This window comes from Grammomys surdaster, unplaced genomic scaffold, assembly GCF_004785775.1.
Source record: "Grammomys surdaster isolate TR1022 unplaced genomic scaffold, NIH_TR_1.0 190, whole genome shotgun sequence".
Lineage (NCBI taxonomy): Eukaryota > Metazoa > Chordata > Mammalia > Rodentia > Muridae > Grammomys > Grammomys surdaster.
The window spans coordinates 6,960,807-6,978,368 of NW_021604635.1; the positions used below are offsets into that span (position 1 = coordinate 6,960,807).

A 17,562-nucleotide genomic window follows, 5' to 3' on the forward strand; every position below is an offset into this window, starting at 1 on the left:
TTGATGAGATAACTTGTTGGGCAGGTTTAGTCAGTTTCAACTCAACAGTGTTGCCAACCATGCCCATATGTACAAAGTTACATATCATGCCAAGCCTGTTCAGTGGTTATGATGAAAAAAACATTGAGCTTCCATTATAATCCCTTTCCAAAGCAGAAGGTTGATACACCACTTACCCCAGACTAAAAGAATTCTTAATTAAATAATGCCATTTTTTAAAAATGTCACTCTCTATATAAGTATATATTATGTATATGTCATCTGTTTGTAGTTTCATTATTTAAAACTTTTTCTTCTTCAAGTTAATGAAAACTGAAAATTAAGGACCAATTAATGTTTAGTGTCACATGGCAAGATATCATTTTTGAGCAGTGAAAACATAGGTGGTCTTTACTGTTGAGCCTTGCAATGCTTGTTACACGAGTCATGCCCTTCGAGTCCGGTGATTTATAAGGTTAGCAGTGGTTTCTGCATATGTAGATGAGGAAACAGACTTAGCAAGGTTGCACCACTAGTAATAGGAGGTAGGTATGTGAGATTAATCGTTCTTATCCCGAAGTGTAAATTCTCTATTGTCATTCCGTCTTCTCTGGCATATTACCAGGAGAGCTATAACCCATAACTAGCAGAACTCCCTCCCCGTACTTGGCCTACACAGGAATGAGTTTAGAGTTTGTCTAAATATACATTACATTCTGTACATTTTTAAAAACAAAAAACCAGGTTAATCTATGGGTTTGGAGAGATGGTTCCACAGCTCAAAGAGCTAGATGCTTTTTCAGAGAACCTGGGTTTATTTGCCAGCACCCACATGGCAGTTCACAACGGCAGGCAAAACACTAATACATATGAAATAAAAGTAAGTAAATAATATTCAAAAGTGAGCTAAATACATTAACATTTTGGTTTCTGCAAGACATGATTTTTAGTCCGAAGTCCAAACCATATAACAAAAGAACATTTTTCTTTTCATTCTCTGAACAATTGTGGAATTCCTGTTTTCTTTACAATCATATTTGATATCTACCCAAAACACATACTGGTATGAATGGCTTTCTTCTGAGCCGAATGCTCAAAACTTCAATATTAAAATTGGTGTTTGTGTCAGAAAAGAGGAAAACCAGGTTGTTACAAAACTCAGTCTAGCAGTAGGCTCATATTTCTGAAGGGAAGACCTGATTCCTGAAGAGCTGGGGGTCAGACAGCCAGAAGAAGTGGAGATGCACCTTTCTTATGATGCCCTACCACAGAGATTGTTTAATCTTTGTCAAAGATCAAATCTTGTAATCCTCTGCCCAAAGTCTCAATAATATACTCTTGCTATCAAAATATAAGATTTAAATAGTGTTTATTAATTTATGTCTGTATTTCTTTATTCAAAGCTTCTGCTTACATGAACATATTTGCATAGAAAATACAGATTGTATAATGTCTTTGTTAAGCCATATAGAAATTTCTATTTATTAAGAGCTCTTGTACAGTTTCATATTTTATGCATCTATGCTGCATTTCTCACAAAAGACTTAAATTACATTTGGTTCTTTGTTATCCTTAGAGCAGAAAGTAGATTGTTTTTAAAAAAAATTCTACTTTCCACAGTGAATGATTTATTATTCAAGTCTGAACTCCACAGAAAAAGGTATAAATGCAAATACTTATTCACAATAAATGTGGTGCCCCAGGGCCCTATTTCTACCTCATAAGTATTTGGATATCATATTACATTATATTGTCTGTCAAGACATACTTCCCACAGCATTATTTTTATTTCTTCCTATTTACATAATGTGTAAAAAGACAATGAGAAGGAAAGGTGTATTAGGTTTTACTCAGCTCAAGAGGCAAGCCATGACTGTTGGTACACAGCTTTAGAGAGAGGGAACATGTGTCCCACAAATCCCCTTGTTGGTCAGACGACAAGTCATCTATGAAGTGATTAAAAATGGGGAAATCATTTGCAAAAAGAACATGCAAAAACCACAAACAACAGCAACAACAGGCCCTTGTAAATCATACCCATGTACACAGGGGAAGAGGGAGAGAGAAGGGTAGGGGCAGATGCCAGAGGACGTTACAAGGACTTCAAAGAACATGACTCCGATCAATCAAACTTAAGTGAAACTTAATTATCTTTACAGCTCTTCTTTCTCTGGTAACTAGCACTGCATTAACTTTGTCCTTAAGTTAATTTTAGCTATCACTGAAAATAATAATTAAATATGATAATAATATATTAAATATAATAATAATTACTTATCTAAACATCCACTCCTAGCATGCTAATAGCCACCACATGAATGAACATGTGTATTTTTCTGTGTTTTAAGAAGCTGGTATAGGTTAGATAATAATTGTCAGTAACCTTGTTGCTGGAAGACTTTAGTTGAATACCATCATGAATACATGGAAGGACAGACGCTCAGGTGTTCGTCGTCTTAGTGTCGTGGTCTTGTAAGGAGTGCACACATACGCTGCATGTGCTTTCCCTGTCAGATAAAACCTTCAATGGCTCACAGAGGACTCGCAATTCCGTTGGCTCCTGACTGTTTACAGCTTCTCTCTAGAAACACTGTCATCAATCATTTAGAGTCCTTCACCTAGATCTCACATACTTCTTCCTTCACTTAAAATTAAAATTATTACATTAATAAAGGGTGTGTCTAGACATATGCGTGAAATTATTGTTCCGTACAATCAGAAACCTTAATTTTCCCCAATTAGGTGAAGCCAAGTTTATACCCTTCATGTCATGGGAACTTAGAAACCATTTACCACAACTACATGCACAGTATATTAAGATTCATTATAACACTTAAACTAAAAACTGTCTTTCAAATACATTGATTTAATGGTTTAAATTTTTTGGCATATGAAACTATCCAGGTTCAATTGGCAGTCTCTTTATACTTCTCTTTGTATTTTGAAAATATTACCCCTCTGTTCTAGTAAGTCTACTGAAATGACTTTCCCAGAGACTTCTGTAATTGTCTCCTGAGCTCAGGTTGTCATGTGGCTCAACATCAGTTCCTGAGACCTCTGAGGGATTTCCATCACAGATGTCACTCAAGTGGTTTTCTAAGTTGTTCTCAGATAGAAAATAGAAAATAGGGCTGGAGAGATGGCTCAGTGGTTAAGAGCACTGACTGCACTTCCAGAGGTCCTGAGTTCAAAATCCCAGCAACCACATGGTTGCTCACAACCATCTGTAATGAAATCTGATGCCCTCTTCTGGTGTGTCTGAAGACAGCTACAGTGTGTATTCATATATAAAAAATAAATCTTTAAAAAAAAAAAAGAAAAAGAAAATAGAAAATATTTCCTATTTTCCTAACAAGGTTTTTCTTCCACAATTCATTGCAAAACAATAAAATTGTATTTCATTTGTGCCAGATACATTGATTAATATTGATTAATAATATTGACTAATAAGTCCTCTCAAGGCTTTCTAAAAATTTATTTTCCCAAGAACAAAATCTCCGATGATCATCCTCATGAAAAAGAAACAGTATGTTAGCTAGCCCTGTGGAAGCAGTTATTAATATAAGAGGGGGGCATTCTGGAGCTTAGAAGTATCTACCCACCAGATCACTCTGAAATTCCAAGAGATAATTAATGTTCTTTATAAAAGAAACATCATTGTGGTAAAAAAGCAGTGAAAATCTAAGCTAAAACATTGTACTTAGAAGCAGATGGGGCTGGAATTTACAAGAGTTTGTTTCTGTCTCAGCTCTACTACTAATCGGCATCCTGGACCTGAGTGAGAATGAGAAATGTATCCAGTGGTTTCCTGAATAGGAACCTTCCCCTCTACTCTACAGATTAGCATACTAGTACCTGCCCCCTAGATATTCTTAATTGGCCTTTACTTAACATCACTGACAAGGATTATAGTTATATTAATCCTATGAACATTTAAAATTAATATATGAGTATAAAGTATACAGAAGAACAAATAGCATCTAGAAATCCATAGCATCACTTAGATAGCACTGATTCATTGATGAATTACAATAAAACTTATTAAAGGAGACTGGGCCTAATGCTTATTAATACATGTAAATGCTTGCTCTAATATAGGGGAACTTTAAAGTAAAATCTCAATTATAGAAATTAATGTATAAAGCATCATCACTCAGAAAAGTGTTAGTAATATAAGACTCTGATCTCTGAACTGAATCCATTTTGACTTCAGAACAATCAGAGTGGTCATAGAAAACCATCTGCCAGTCTTCTAAGACTACCAAGTCATCTTGGTCCTCAAACACAGTATCCAGTACCCTGAAACCTTAGTCTGCAGTCACCTTGGCTCTTGCCGTCTATGCTTCTTTTCTCCTATGCTTCTCTTGATGATACAGAATTTATTTTCTTGTGTTGCTTTTTTATTGTCTGCCATTCCCAAACAGAGTGTCCTGCGAACAGAGCTATTCTCTGTCAGATTTCTTCAATGATGCTTCTTGGGTCCTAGAACAGGCTAGAGGTAAACAATTATTCACTATTCTTATTTTATCTACTGAAGAAATAAAATATGTAATTGGTGTGTACCTATCCAGGTATGGATTTGGATTCTCAGCAAAAGTCACCAAATCAAAAGATGGTCATTGTATACTTAAACACAAGGCATAAAAGGCCAGTGTAGTTTATAGCACTAACAAGGATCTTTGGGCATGTTATTATATCCTGTAATTCTGACACTGAGGAGGTAGTGGCAAAGAGATTTGAGTAAGGTTTCCAAGACACTCACTTGAAACAAACAGAAAAAATGAGATTAGCTGGGCAAGTATACATTTTGTCTTCCAAATCTATTATTATGGGGCTGGTGAGTTGGTTCTAAGGTATTTGCCACCCCTAATGAGTTGAGTTTGATCACAAGGCCTCACAGATATATGAGAACTGACTCCCCAAAGTTGCTTTCTGATCTCCACATATGCTCCGTGACACAGACACACAAACACACATACAAACCCTATATAGTGTATTCTCTCTCTGTCTCTGTCTCTGTCTCTCGGTCTCTCTCTCTCTCTCTCTCTCTCTCTCTCTCTCTCTCTCTCACACACACACACACACACACACACACACACACACACACACACACACACACTCACAGAGGAGTAGAGGATGTAAATGAGTAAAAAAGTAGAAAATAATAAAAAGTAACATAAAATAAACATTACCATGCTGGTCAGACACAATGAAAGTGTGGCTGTTATAGCATAGGGCCAGTGTTAATGTGTTCTGTGTATAAAAAGCCAGTATGGGAAGGGATTCAGTTGAGTTCCTGATGCTAGGGTAGCCTGTAGCTATACAATGTTGCCCAGACATGATCTTATTTGATTTTAGCCAGTCTCCTACTTCTGCTGAGAATCTGCATATTTTGGAAAAGGATGTGACCCGGTGCCAAAATGCTTACATATGTACACATCCTAGGTTTGAATCCAAGGACTGAAAAGCAAGTACTTACCTAAGGGTAAGACAAAAATCTCTATATGTATCTCTATGACTAAGGTAACATTCAGATATGTTTACTATAGCAGGACTAGACAACAGATGTTATTTGAGTAATCTTTCTTGAACAATGTAAGGGAATTGTGTTTCATATAATTCAGATCTAGTATTTAGAAAGCTGAGAGGATCCATGTGGTAAAGTGCTTGTCCTGTAAGCCTGGGGTCAAGAGTTCAATCTTGAGCCAGGATTACAACATGTCTGTAATCTCAATTTTGGCAGCAGAGACAGGTGGCTCTCTGGGGCTCATTGGCCAGCCAATGTAAGAACTAATGAGCTCTAGGCCAATGAGCATGAGATTTCAAAGCAGGTAGGAAACATTTCTGAGAATGATGCCCAAGGCTGTCTTCATGCTTTCATATTCACAAGTGCATATATGTATGCATACCTGCACACATATAATCAAGAATTTGAAAATAAACTCATGAAAAATTATATAATTTGGAAAGACTGGACAATCTAGAAAGACTATCATTGCAATACAGAATAGCTTCATGTACATGTTTTCTTTCTCTGAAGTCATACATCATCAAGAGCAATATGTTAAGTTTTCAGTTTTGAGCATTTTCTTTTCATTGTGTCAGGAATATTACACACCAACACACATGTTATTTTACTGCCCCGGGACAGCTTCTCTGTAATTTCCCATGCTTTGTGAAGATTGTTATAGCAACCACATTGCATTTATTACAAACAGGAACTACATCAGAGCAGCCATTGAACTGGATTCCACCGCACTGGTGATCGGCTCTGCATTATAAGTAAGGAGAGTTGAAGTGTGAATGATATGTTACCTGGGCCTGCAGTTGTCCGGGTGTTTCTTTAAAGGGTCTGCAAAGGAAGGAAGAAGCGTGCTGTGCAGAGGATAGGAAAATTATTATCATCTGCTTTCTGAAATTGAAGGAGAATTTTTGCTCAGCAGAAACCTCTTGACTGCAAAAGTCTGAAATTGCACCCTGCTGGTAAGAATGCCTGTTTGGGTGGTAGGAATTTGAACATTCTACTTTGCTTCAAATCAAGTAAATTTTATGGGTTTGGAATGGAAGCATGCTATCTCTTCTTTGCAAAAGAGAAGCGGCTTGTGACCCCTATGCCAACACTGAAGAATAAATTCCGATTAGGAAAGTACTCACTTTTTGCTTAATAAGTAATTTTAATAGTTATTTTTAAAGGGAGAAATCTCTGCCTTAGACATAAATTTTAATTCAAATGTTTTATCTTAACATAGAATAAGACTTTCTAGACTTAATTCACCATGTGGACTTTCTGCTTATTGGGACAGTCTAGGAAGTTCAGCTTATTTTCTGGACAAATGCTTTTGGTCATTCGTAAAATTCTGTTTATTCATGGTTCTATACTTCTGCTCTGGGGCATGCCTATCAGCCTTCCATAGTCTCTGCATTTGTTTTGGTTAAGACTTTGGGGGGGCCTGCATTTTAGTTTTTTTAATCTAATATTTCAAACTCGGAATTGTTTATGTTTTACTATCTTTGTCTATTTTTTCACTTTTATCTTCTTTTTTTTTCTCATTATTTTCTTTTAATGTTAGCATTTGAGGTATACTGAAGTAATATCCCTCAATACGTCAGTGTTAAACATTTGTTCAAAAATGAAACAAAAATTTTTAAAACATTTGAAATAATATGCTATTATGATCAATAAATTCTATTATATTACTTAATAAATTTGAACATCAAGGGAACCTAGTAATTCAGGTTAGAAAGCAATACTCTTCATGTTGTTAGATTCTACTTTTCTTTTCATAGTAATTTTTTTACGCTTAATGATGTGGCTGCTGTGCCATCAGTTGAAAATGAGATGCTTCTATTAAGTAATGAGGTAAATCTATTTGGACTGTATTCAGAAATCTTAGGAGAACCTAAATCGTCTTCTATTTTTAAAATCTGTTGACCAATTCTATTAAAAATGAAATGTTTTTGTATTTTTATTAGTTAAATAATGCATGATTCTTAAATCATATTTCATCTTGCTATACTTAAAAATATTAGCACTTTCTGTTCAGGAACTTTTCCCCTGTGCCCAAGTATTCGAGGCTCTTCCCCACCTTCTCTTCTATTAGTTTCAGTGTATCTGGTTTTATATGGAGGTCCTTTATCCACTTAGACTTGAGCTTTGTACAAGGGGATAAGAATGGATCAATTTTCATTCTTCTACATGTTGTCCTCCAGTTGAACCAGCACCATTTGTTGAAAATGCTGTCCTTTTTCCACTGGACAGTTTTAGCTCCTTTGTCAAAGATCAAGTGACCATAGGAGTGTGGGTTCATTTCTGGGTCTTCAATTCTATTCCGTTGATCTTCCTGCCTGTCTCTGTACCAATACCAGGTAGTTTTTATCACTATTGCTTTGTAGTACAGCTTGAGATCAGGGATGGTGATTCCTCCCGAAGTTCTTTTATTGTTGAGACAGTTTTCACTATCCTGGGTTTTAAAACCAGATACACTGAAACTAATAGAAGAGAAGGTGGGGAAGAGCCTCGAATACCTGGGCACAGGGGAAAAGTTCCTGAACAGAACTCCAATGGCATATGCTCTAAGATCAAGAATTGACAAATGGGACTTCATAAAATTGCAAAGTTTCTGTAAGGCAAAGGACACTGTCAATAGGACAAAACGACAACCAACAAATTGGGAAAAGATCTTTACCAATCCTTCATCTGATAGAGGGCTAATATCCAATATATACAAAGAACTCAAGAAATTAGACTCCAGACAACCAAATTACCCTATTAAAAAATGGGGTATAGAGCTTAACAAAGAATTTTCAAAGGAAGAAACTCGAATGACCGAGAAGCACCTAAAGAAATGTTCAGCATCCTTAGTCGTCAGGGAAATGCAAATCAAAACAACCCTGAGATTCCATCTCACACCAGTCAGAATGGCTAAGATTAAAAACTCAGGTGATAGTAGATGCTGGCGAGGGTGTGGAGAAAGAGGAACACTCCTCCATTGTTGGTGGGACTGCAAGATGGTGCAACCACTTTGGAAATCAGTCTGGCGGTTCCTCAGAAAATTGGACATAGCATTACCAGAGGATCCAGTTATACCACTCCTAGGCATATACCCAGAAGATCCTCAAACATATAACAAGGACATATGCTCAACTATGTTCATAGCAGCCTTGTTTATAATAGCCAGGAGCTGGAAAGAACCCAGATGTCCTTCAACTGAGGAATGGATTCAAAAAATGTGGTATATTTACACAATGGAGTATTACTCAGCTATTAAAAACAATGAATTCGAGAGGTTCCTAGGTAAATGGATGGAACTAGAAATTATCATCCTGAGTGAGGTAAGCCAATCACAAAAGAACACACATGGTATTCATTCACTGATTATTGGATATTAGCCCAGAACCTTGAAATGCCCAAGATGCAACTCACAGGCTACATGAAGCCCATAAAGAAGGAAGACCAAGTGGGGATGATTTGGTCCTTCTTAGAAGGAGCAACAAAATACTCAAGGGAGCAAATATGGAGACAAAGTGAGGGACAGAAACTGAAGGAGGGGCTGTCTCAAGACCATTCCACCTGAGTATCTATCCCATGTGCAATCACCAAAGGTAGATGCTGATGTGGAAGTCAGGAAGTGCATGCTGATAAGAGCCTGATATGGATATCTCCTCAGAGGGCTTCAAGAGTCAGACATATTCAGAGGCAGATGCTCACAACTAGCCATTGAACTGATCATGGGGTTCTCAATAGAGGAGTTAGAGTGAAGACTGAAGGAGAGCTGAAAGGATTTGTGGCACCATGAGGAGAGCAACAATACCAACCAACCACAGCTCCCAGGGTCTAAACCACCAGCCTGGGAGCACTTAGGGAGGGATCCAGCACTTCAGTTGAATATGTAAGAGTGGAGGGCCCTGCTGGGCATAGGTGGAAGAAGAGAACCTTGACTGGGTGAAGGCTGGATGCCCCAGGGGATGGGAATTTTGAGGGTGGGGAGGTGGGAGTGGGGGGGGTAGATAGAGGTTACATCCACAGAGAAGAAGGAGGAGGGGTGAGGGGATTGGGGGTTCCTGGGTGGGTGGGGATGGGGTAAGGGAACAACATAGGAAATGTAAATAAAACATCCAATAAAAATTTAAAAAAATATTAGCACGTATTTACTCAAAAGTACAAGTTACAATTTTTATAATACAGTTTTTAAAAAAGGTATTTATTATGTATACAGTATTCTGTCTGCTTGTATGCCCGCAGACCAGAAGAGGGCGCCAGATTTTCCTATATATGGTTATGAGCCACCATGTGGGTTACTGGGAATTGAACTCAGGACCTCTGGAAGCACAGACAGTGCTCCTAACCTCTGAGCCATCTCTCCAGCCCCAGTTTTTGTTTTTTGAGACAAGATCTTTCTACATAGCCCTAGCTGTCCAACACCTCACCGTGTAGACCAGGGTGGCCTCGAACTTATTAAGATTCACCTATCTCTTCTCCTGAGAGCTGGGATGAAAGGTCTGCATTACCATTCTTGGCATATAGATTCACTTTAGAGACGGACCAATCTTTGTAACTTGAGGTGCATCGCATTCCTGTGGCCTAATGTGAAAAACACTCTGGTTTTTTTTAAAAAAAATAAAGAATATGCATATGTTTTCATTTACTGATACTGAAGATAGATATATTTTCTTTTTAAGATTGTAAAAAGTTTGTTTTTCTTGAGCAAGATATGTACATCTTTGAAAATTATTTATTACTCTGGCAGATAGAATCCGTGAGTTCTAGACTAGCCTGGTCTGTAGATCAAGTTCCATGGCCAGGGCCACACATAGAAGCTCTTGTCTCAAAAACAAAATCAAAGAAAAAAGAGAAAGAGAGAAAACAATTATCAGCGAGTGATGCTTCTCTTAACTTCCTGTGTTAACCTGGTTGATTAGCACATGAGAGTGCTTTATGCTCCTATGAGTAGATAGGGAAAGTGTTATATATTTTTCTCTTTCTTCCAATTTTTTTCATATAATATTCAACAATACCAATTCCATCCTTCTTGTTTTATTTCTATCTTTCTTTCATTTCTTTGAAAAAACAATGTCATGAAGGGCAGGATGGCCTTGAACTCTCATTGATACCGTCTGTCTCTGCTTTTTAAGTGCTGGTGTTAGAGGCATGAACCACCACATTAGGCTCCAACACTACGTACGACGTTTTTATATTCTCCAATATCCCTGAATTGCTTATACTTGCATAATTTGATTTGTTAAGTTTAAATGACATCTACTGATTTCCAGGCATTTAGAAGAAAGCCACCCACTGTACAGGGCTAGACATTCAAATACTTCGTATTGCGTCCTATGTTTTTGTTAGTCATTTTAATTCTGTACTTTAATGGCATCATACTTCATGCTTGAGTCTGTCATTCCAATACTTAATTTTGGATTTAGCACTCTAGCTCAATACCTCCAGTGTTCACACTCAATCCTTTTGTGTTTTTATCTACAGTCAGGTTTCCCCTTCCCCCTTTAGTAGTTGTTTCAGAAGGAGTCTATGACGATTTTGTTGCCAAAGGGCCTGCATGGTCAGAATATTTGCTTCCAGTTTTTATATGGTAGGAGCTGACTCGACTAATTGGTCATCAAACTAGTGATTCCCACAAAACTAAGATATGGATTATTTCCATGCCACCCTCTACATTGTTAGATATCTCAGCTGCTGTATTTGTTGTTGTTTTTGTTATTGTTTAGGTTGTGACAAAATTCAACCTTTTGCAAACTTCTAACAGCTGCATAAGATAAAGCCTCTCAAATATTTTCCTACTCCAAGGCAAAAATCAATGAGCCACTGAAGAAAACTTCTAAACAGCAACATAACTCCAGCATCATGGGCTTAACATTCTGTCCAGTTAATGCAGGCCACACACTGTCTGGGCTATCTCTGCCCTTTTCCCACAGGATATAGAGCTATCATTTAGGGATGTTTAGGAATGGAAGGGGTTGTTGAGGTATCCAATGCAAAGGTATCATTTTAAGCTGAAGAAAAGGGATGTGAAGGAACTGAAAGCAGTAAAGAGGCTTTTTTCCTTTGGTTGGTTTTTGGTTTTGTGTTTTATGGTTAAGTCACTACTAGCAAGCTGTCAGGCTTTGCACCACTGTTACTTCCATGAATGGACCCTTTCTACTTCCTCTGTCCTCTAGAAATTCCATGATCAGAAGTGTTTCCCTGCAAGTAAAAGGAGTTAGCACATGCCTGACACACAGAACAGTTCACCTAATCTGACAGCTATTGTTATTTTCCACATTCTACCTATGGAACGGCACACAAGGTGGCTGGATTATGGCTTTCAGTGGGTCTGTTGTTAAATACATACTCTGTCAGTTTTTAATTTTCTGTTTCATTTTAGAACAAGATTTATTTTTATTTTTAATTATTCACCTGTGCACATAAGTATGGGTTCTTGGGGAGGCCATAGGTGTTAGATCATCCTACAACTGGAATTACAGTTGGTTGTGAGCTGCCTGATGAGGGTGTTAGGAATCAAACTCTTATCATCATTTTGAAATGTCACTAGCTTATACTGAAGATATAGGCCAGATTCTCTGTTCAGTACACACATTTGGCCTCAAAAATCCATTAATGAATATTGTTATTAAACTAAGGAGCTAATTACTTTGGATACATACAAAATGAACAAAATCCTAGGCCAACTGCAGCTGGTAGTAATAACAGTGAAGCTAGCCATGTGTTACACAAGAGACTTAAGAACAAAGACATCAACACCAGTGCAACAAACACTCACAATTATCCTCCAAATGGAAGAATCAATACAGTTAGCAAACTCCAGAAAGCATGTTGGAGTTACCCAATACAACCAATGAGGAATATTTTCAAGGAGTTGGTTGTATAGCAACTTGAAATTAGCAATGTTCAATAAAAAGAGAAACATGCAGAATTTTGTTCTCCTATAATATACCACAGGTGAAGAGTTACATCCAAAAATTTTTCAACTTAAATATTATTCCCATACTCAATAAAATGTAGTTTAAGAAGCAAGACTTTGCTCGAGACTACTTTAAAAAACAATCATAGATCTGTCATATCAATGTTTTTCAATTTAATTTTTTTTACTTGTATAGGTGGTCTGCCTGTGTGCATCACATGAATGCAATGCACACGGAGCTGGAAGAGACACATCAGTTCTTCTGGAACTAGAGTTTGAGGCTGTTGTAAGCTGCCATGTATGCTAAGAATCAAACCCACATCCTTAAGAAAAGCAGCTAATGCTGCTAACCACTGAGTAATAGCTCCAGCTCCTCACACACATTTCTAAAATGTTAATTTTTTTCAAATGACTAAATACATTTTTGTAGCCTTTTAAAGTATTTTCAGCTTACATTTAAAATACAACTTTAATAGAACTGGAGATCAATATGCTAAACAAAATAAAGAGATTCTGAAGAACAAATATTGCATGTGTTCTCCCACATATTAATGTAGAACTTTTCAAGTCAGAAAAATAAAAGAGGGGGGGTCATATGGGAAGAAGAAGGAATCGTATTGAGATGAGTCAAGTTAAGGTGAAACATATCAGAGGTGAGTAGAATTAAAGTGTACTCCACGTATGTATAAAATGTCACCAGATATTCTGAATAAATAATATATGCTAATAATAATAGCATCTCAGTGGGAAAGAGGGTTTTAAGCCCAGGGAGGTAATAAAAGATCAGATTCAATTCTGTAAGTTGAGGATAACTGCCAGAATAATTTTGATTAAATAATATTCTTATTCCTTTCTAGTATCTTCCGATGCATTTCCAGCTTATAAAAATAGAAGACAATAGAGCAATGTCAAAATATGGTTTAATAACTTCCTGTATTTACTTATATAGATTATGAATATTTTCTATACTAGTAATTTTTCTACATACATTGACATCTCAACATGTTGAGACCCATAAGCCCATCTCAATATCTTTATATGTCTCATAAATTTCTTTATTATATATGATCATAATAACAGTAACATCCATCTCTTCTCCCACCATCATAGTTACAAGCAGATCAAGCCTGAGGGAGGCGAATCTTGCTGTTTCCCTTCTGGACTGTGAATATGTGTCCCAGACAAGTGAAATCATTGCTTATTTTAGATCCAACCACATTGATAATGTTTAGATACATTTTTCACTTCTCAACCTTCCTCCAAAAGGGTTTCCTGCTCCTATCCTTACCAAAATATCATCATTGCAAAATAGGTGGTGAATTTCTCCTTGCTCAGTCACATCGGGCCAGGTGGTTGTTTGCTGTTAGACTTTTATTCGCCAGGATAGGAAGAAGAAAGGATTCCTGAGAAACCAGACTTTAGGAGCTCAGCCATGCCTCCCTTTACTCGGATTTTATGCTGCCGTGATTCCATGACATTTCTGTCATTTAATTTCACCTCATATTTTGCATTGGACCTGCCTCATACAGGGCCCTGAGATTGTATGGGCACTGTAACTTAAAAACACAGTCTGATAAATATGATTATGCTAATAAGGTACCTCACCTGAGGACAAGACTGTACTCGCTCTCACCTGCTCCACTGAGGAAGAGGAGGGGGATGAAGAGGGAGAAGTAAGGAAAAAGGAACAAGAAGGTAGGTGTGGTGTTTTTGAAACTGAAATATGACAGAAAATTAACACTAAAAACTGTTATGCAATAGTTTCAGAACTTTTGAAACTCTAAATTTATATATCATAAATTTTAGGATTCTCATGATGTAGTGTACAGACTTTATATTCAGATGCATTCATCTTGAGAACAATTCCTATTACCAATACTCATAAAATTATTATTTTAGTTAATACAGTTCTGCAAATAATTAATCTTATCACTTACAAATCACTGCCTCATCTTCTGTATATAAACCTGATCCATTTTCTACGTGTGACACGAATGGCTAATGTGTACAGCCAAAGGATGCCAGGGGAATGTGCTTCTTAATGTTTTCTTCCTTCTCACATTTTATGGACAAGAAATCCACTAAGTGTGAATGAGCGTAGAGAGTAATGGGGAAATGTCAATCAGACTGAAATGCAGCCCAACACCCTTGATTACACCCCTCACTCCTTACTATGAACACAGAACCATGTTAAGTCTTCAGGGACTCATCATAACAGTAATTGCCCCTATGGGCCACTTCTGTAGCTGGAATATAAAAAGCAACCCTTTTTAAACTTAAACCCACAAATGATAATAATGAAAAAAGTTAAGTGAGATATCAGAGCAGAAATCAGTAGTGACAGTCACCAAATACACATGTATCCTGTCATAAATGCATCAAATGCTTTATTAATTCTCATCCAGCTAAGAATGAAAGTGGTGAGGTATGTACGAAACAGATGTTTTCTCTTGAAATCAAAGCCCGATTTCTCAAAAATGAAAAAGAGCCCCTATTACACAAAAACTTTCCTAGTCAACTCTAGAAAGACTTACTGTATTTCACTTTCCAGATATTTCTACAACTAGATCTAATAACCTTAAATGTCTGAATAAATTACAGCATTACACAAGATAGAGTCACAGAAAGAGATAGTAAGGGGGGGGGACCCCCATTGTGAAAGGGAGATGTAAATTAGGGTATCATCTTGATATTCAAAAAGGAATATTAATGAGATTTAATAATTCAAATTGGGGCAATAAAAAGGAAGTGATAGTTTATCACTTCTGTGCCAAAATTCCCTCTACATACTCTCTGACTAAAGGAAACTACAGAAAAGCCCAATAATAACATTCAAATTATAAATTAAACATAAATGACTTTGAATTTCACTTTATAGTTTCTTAAAGCCTCCAGAGGATCATCACCAAGGGCAAAGTGTAGTCAAATCCCTGAGAATTTAGCATTCTGGAATATGTATGGAGGCCAATTCTTTAAAGAATTTTTCTCTCACTCTCTTTGGCTCTTGTACACATTCAGGTTTTCGGGTGTCTATATATAACAATTTCGTGAGTAGAGATGGATGGTCCAGGCTTTCTATGCACCCTTACCTCTGTGTCCTGGGGTGCTTACAGCAGTTATAAATCCTGTTCTACCTATTTTCTATCTTTGATGTGGGATGCCCCAAAGTGCTTATTTTTCTCATATTTAACTGCTTTTAGTTTTCAATAACGTAGCATTAACGATTGATGTGATTAAAACTTACTTAAGTCTCACTTACCTTCACATCTTTATGTTCATCCAGGAAGTTCTGTACATACGGAGGAGAGACTTCCAAGAATATGACAAAGTGGGTTGCCTAGTTTCTGAGAGTATCAGCTGACTGTCAGAGATCCTGAGGTGGGCAGCCAAAAGCACCAGTCTGAAGCCAGTGGGGCCTGGTTATCTCTAAACAGAGCAGAGAGATGGACAGTTGATCACCTGTAATCTACAGTCGCCAGGATCTGCTGGGGACAAGGTTACTCTCAGTAAACTAATAGTGTTACTAAGTTTAAACTTGGCTGGGGTTTACTGCTCCCCAATTTAGCACAGTTGTCATTTAAAATTTCGTGACACTGTGAAGTCAGCATCACAGGATGACTCCGAAGGCAGAGGAGTCAGCATGAGTTCTTATTGTGCTGACTATTTTTTCAAACATTGAACTAAGCAGTATAATTACTAATTTTAATTTTGATATGCAGGTGCTGAATTCATTCTGACTTTCTATGTCAAGGTTGATGAGATCCCTTGGAAATACATTTTTATACCAAAGTTTATGATATCCTGTAAAACATAAAAATAGGATATTTTTACTAAATTACCATGGAATCACCTGATAATTTTGCAACTTTCTTTCAAATGGGCAATGCTTCGAAGATAATTAAGCATACACATGGATAAAAGTCCTTCCTAGTTTGTATGTGTGATAGCATGTGCTTTCCTGCTCAGGCAAACCGAAATTCTTTGCTGAGTGAGTTAAGCAGACAATGACAAGAGTTAGTAGAAAAGGAGAATAAAACACCTTTAAAATTGATAATCAACAATGCAATTGCTTTTTGAAGGGGGAAAGGAAGCACAAAGTACAAGCAAACCTAAGATCATAAGCACAGGGACAGGTGCACACTAAACAATGAGCACAGAAGACTTCGTGTGAGCATAGCTCATGCAAAAGGCTCCAACACCACCCAGCTACCTTCTTCTTTCCTGTGTCTCACAAACAGAAATAATAGGATAATGTGTCCTTGACTTAGACCATAAGAAACGCAACAGATACTGAATAAAAATGCTACCAGAGCTTTGATTTATTAATTAGTAAATTGATTCTTGATGCTTTTCACTTGTGTACATTTATTGGAATAGGGCCATGATGCTTCAAGGTAGGTAGCTATCTTGTTCCCATAATAAAAAAAAATTCAATGAAACTTCAGAGAAGCAAAAATACAGCCACCTATGGATGAGCAGCAGAGTCAATCATACCAATTTTAAAATGTCATTGGTTTGAAATGGCACTGGGATTGGGGCTAGAGTGATGGTTCATAGGTCTACTAGTTGTTTTTCCACAGAATCCAGGTTCAGTTCCTAGCACCCATATGGTGGCTCCAAACTATATCTAACTCTAGTTCCAGGTCTATCTTCCAACCTCGTCAGGTACCGCATACAAGTGATACACAAACATACAATTAGGCACAATACAAATAATACTACTGGATTCTCAGTTCCTTGCTAGCAGAAGCCTTGCTGGCTAAGCATGTGCCATGCTGTGAGTAGTGATATCTTCCTCCCTTCCCCATCATGCATACTTACCCACATGGGCGGGCACACACACACACACACACACACACACACACACACACAACTTTCTTCTCTTAGTGTCTAGTATCATCTTTAAATTTTATGACTGATCATGACCAAACTTTCAGTCCAATACCTTAGGCAGTTGCATACCATCTTGTGCTGCATGCAAATCTTGTGCTAATATTCAGTCTTCTGCTCTATACAGTGCTGTACATGTGCAACCCCAGCACTCTGGAGGCATTGTCAACAAAACTGTAAGTTTGAGGCAAGCCTTGGATGCATAGTGAGATCTTATCTCTCTCAAACAACCAAAATGAAACAAACCACATCATAGACTTATTTTCATAAGCAATAG

At 37.2% G+C, this 17,562-nt stretch overlaps 1 protein-coding gene across 3 annotated transcripts in view; it reads right to left on the reverse strand.

Annotated features, from left to right (window-relative positions):
* Positions 1 to 17,562, reverse strand: part of Hs3st5 (heparan sulfate-glucosamine 3-sulfotransferase 5) — a 275,974-nt gene that overhangs the window by 159,531 nt on the left and 98,881 nt on the right. For all 3 annotated transcript variants that reach the window (XM_028769016.1, XM_028769015.1, XM_028769014.1), the window contains one exon: positions 15,655 to 15,821. The gene's annotated coding sequence lies outside the window, so the exon portion shown is untranslated. The remainder of the gene's footprint in view (positions 1 to 15,654; positions 15,822 to 17,562) is intronic.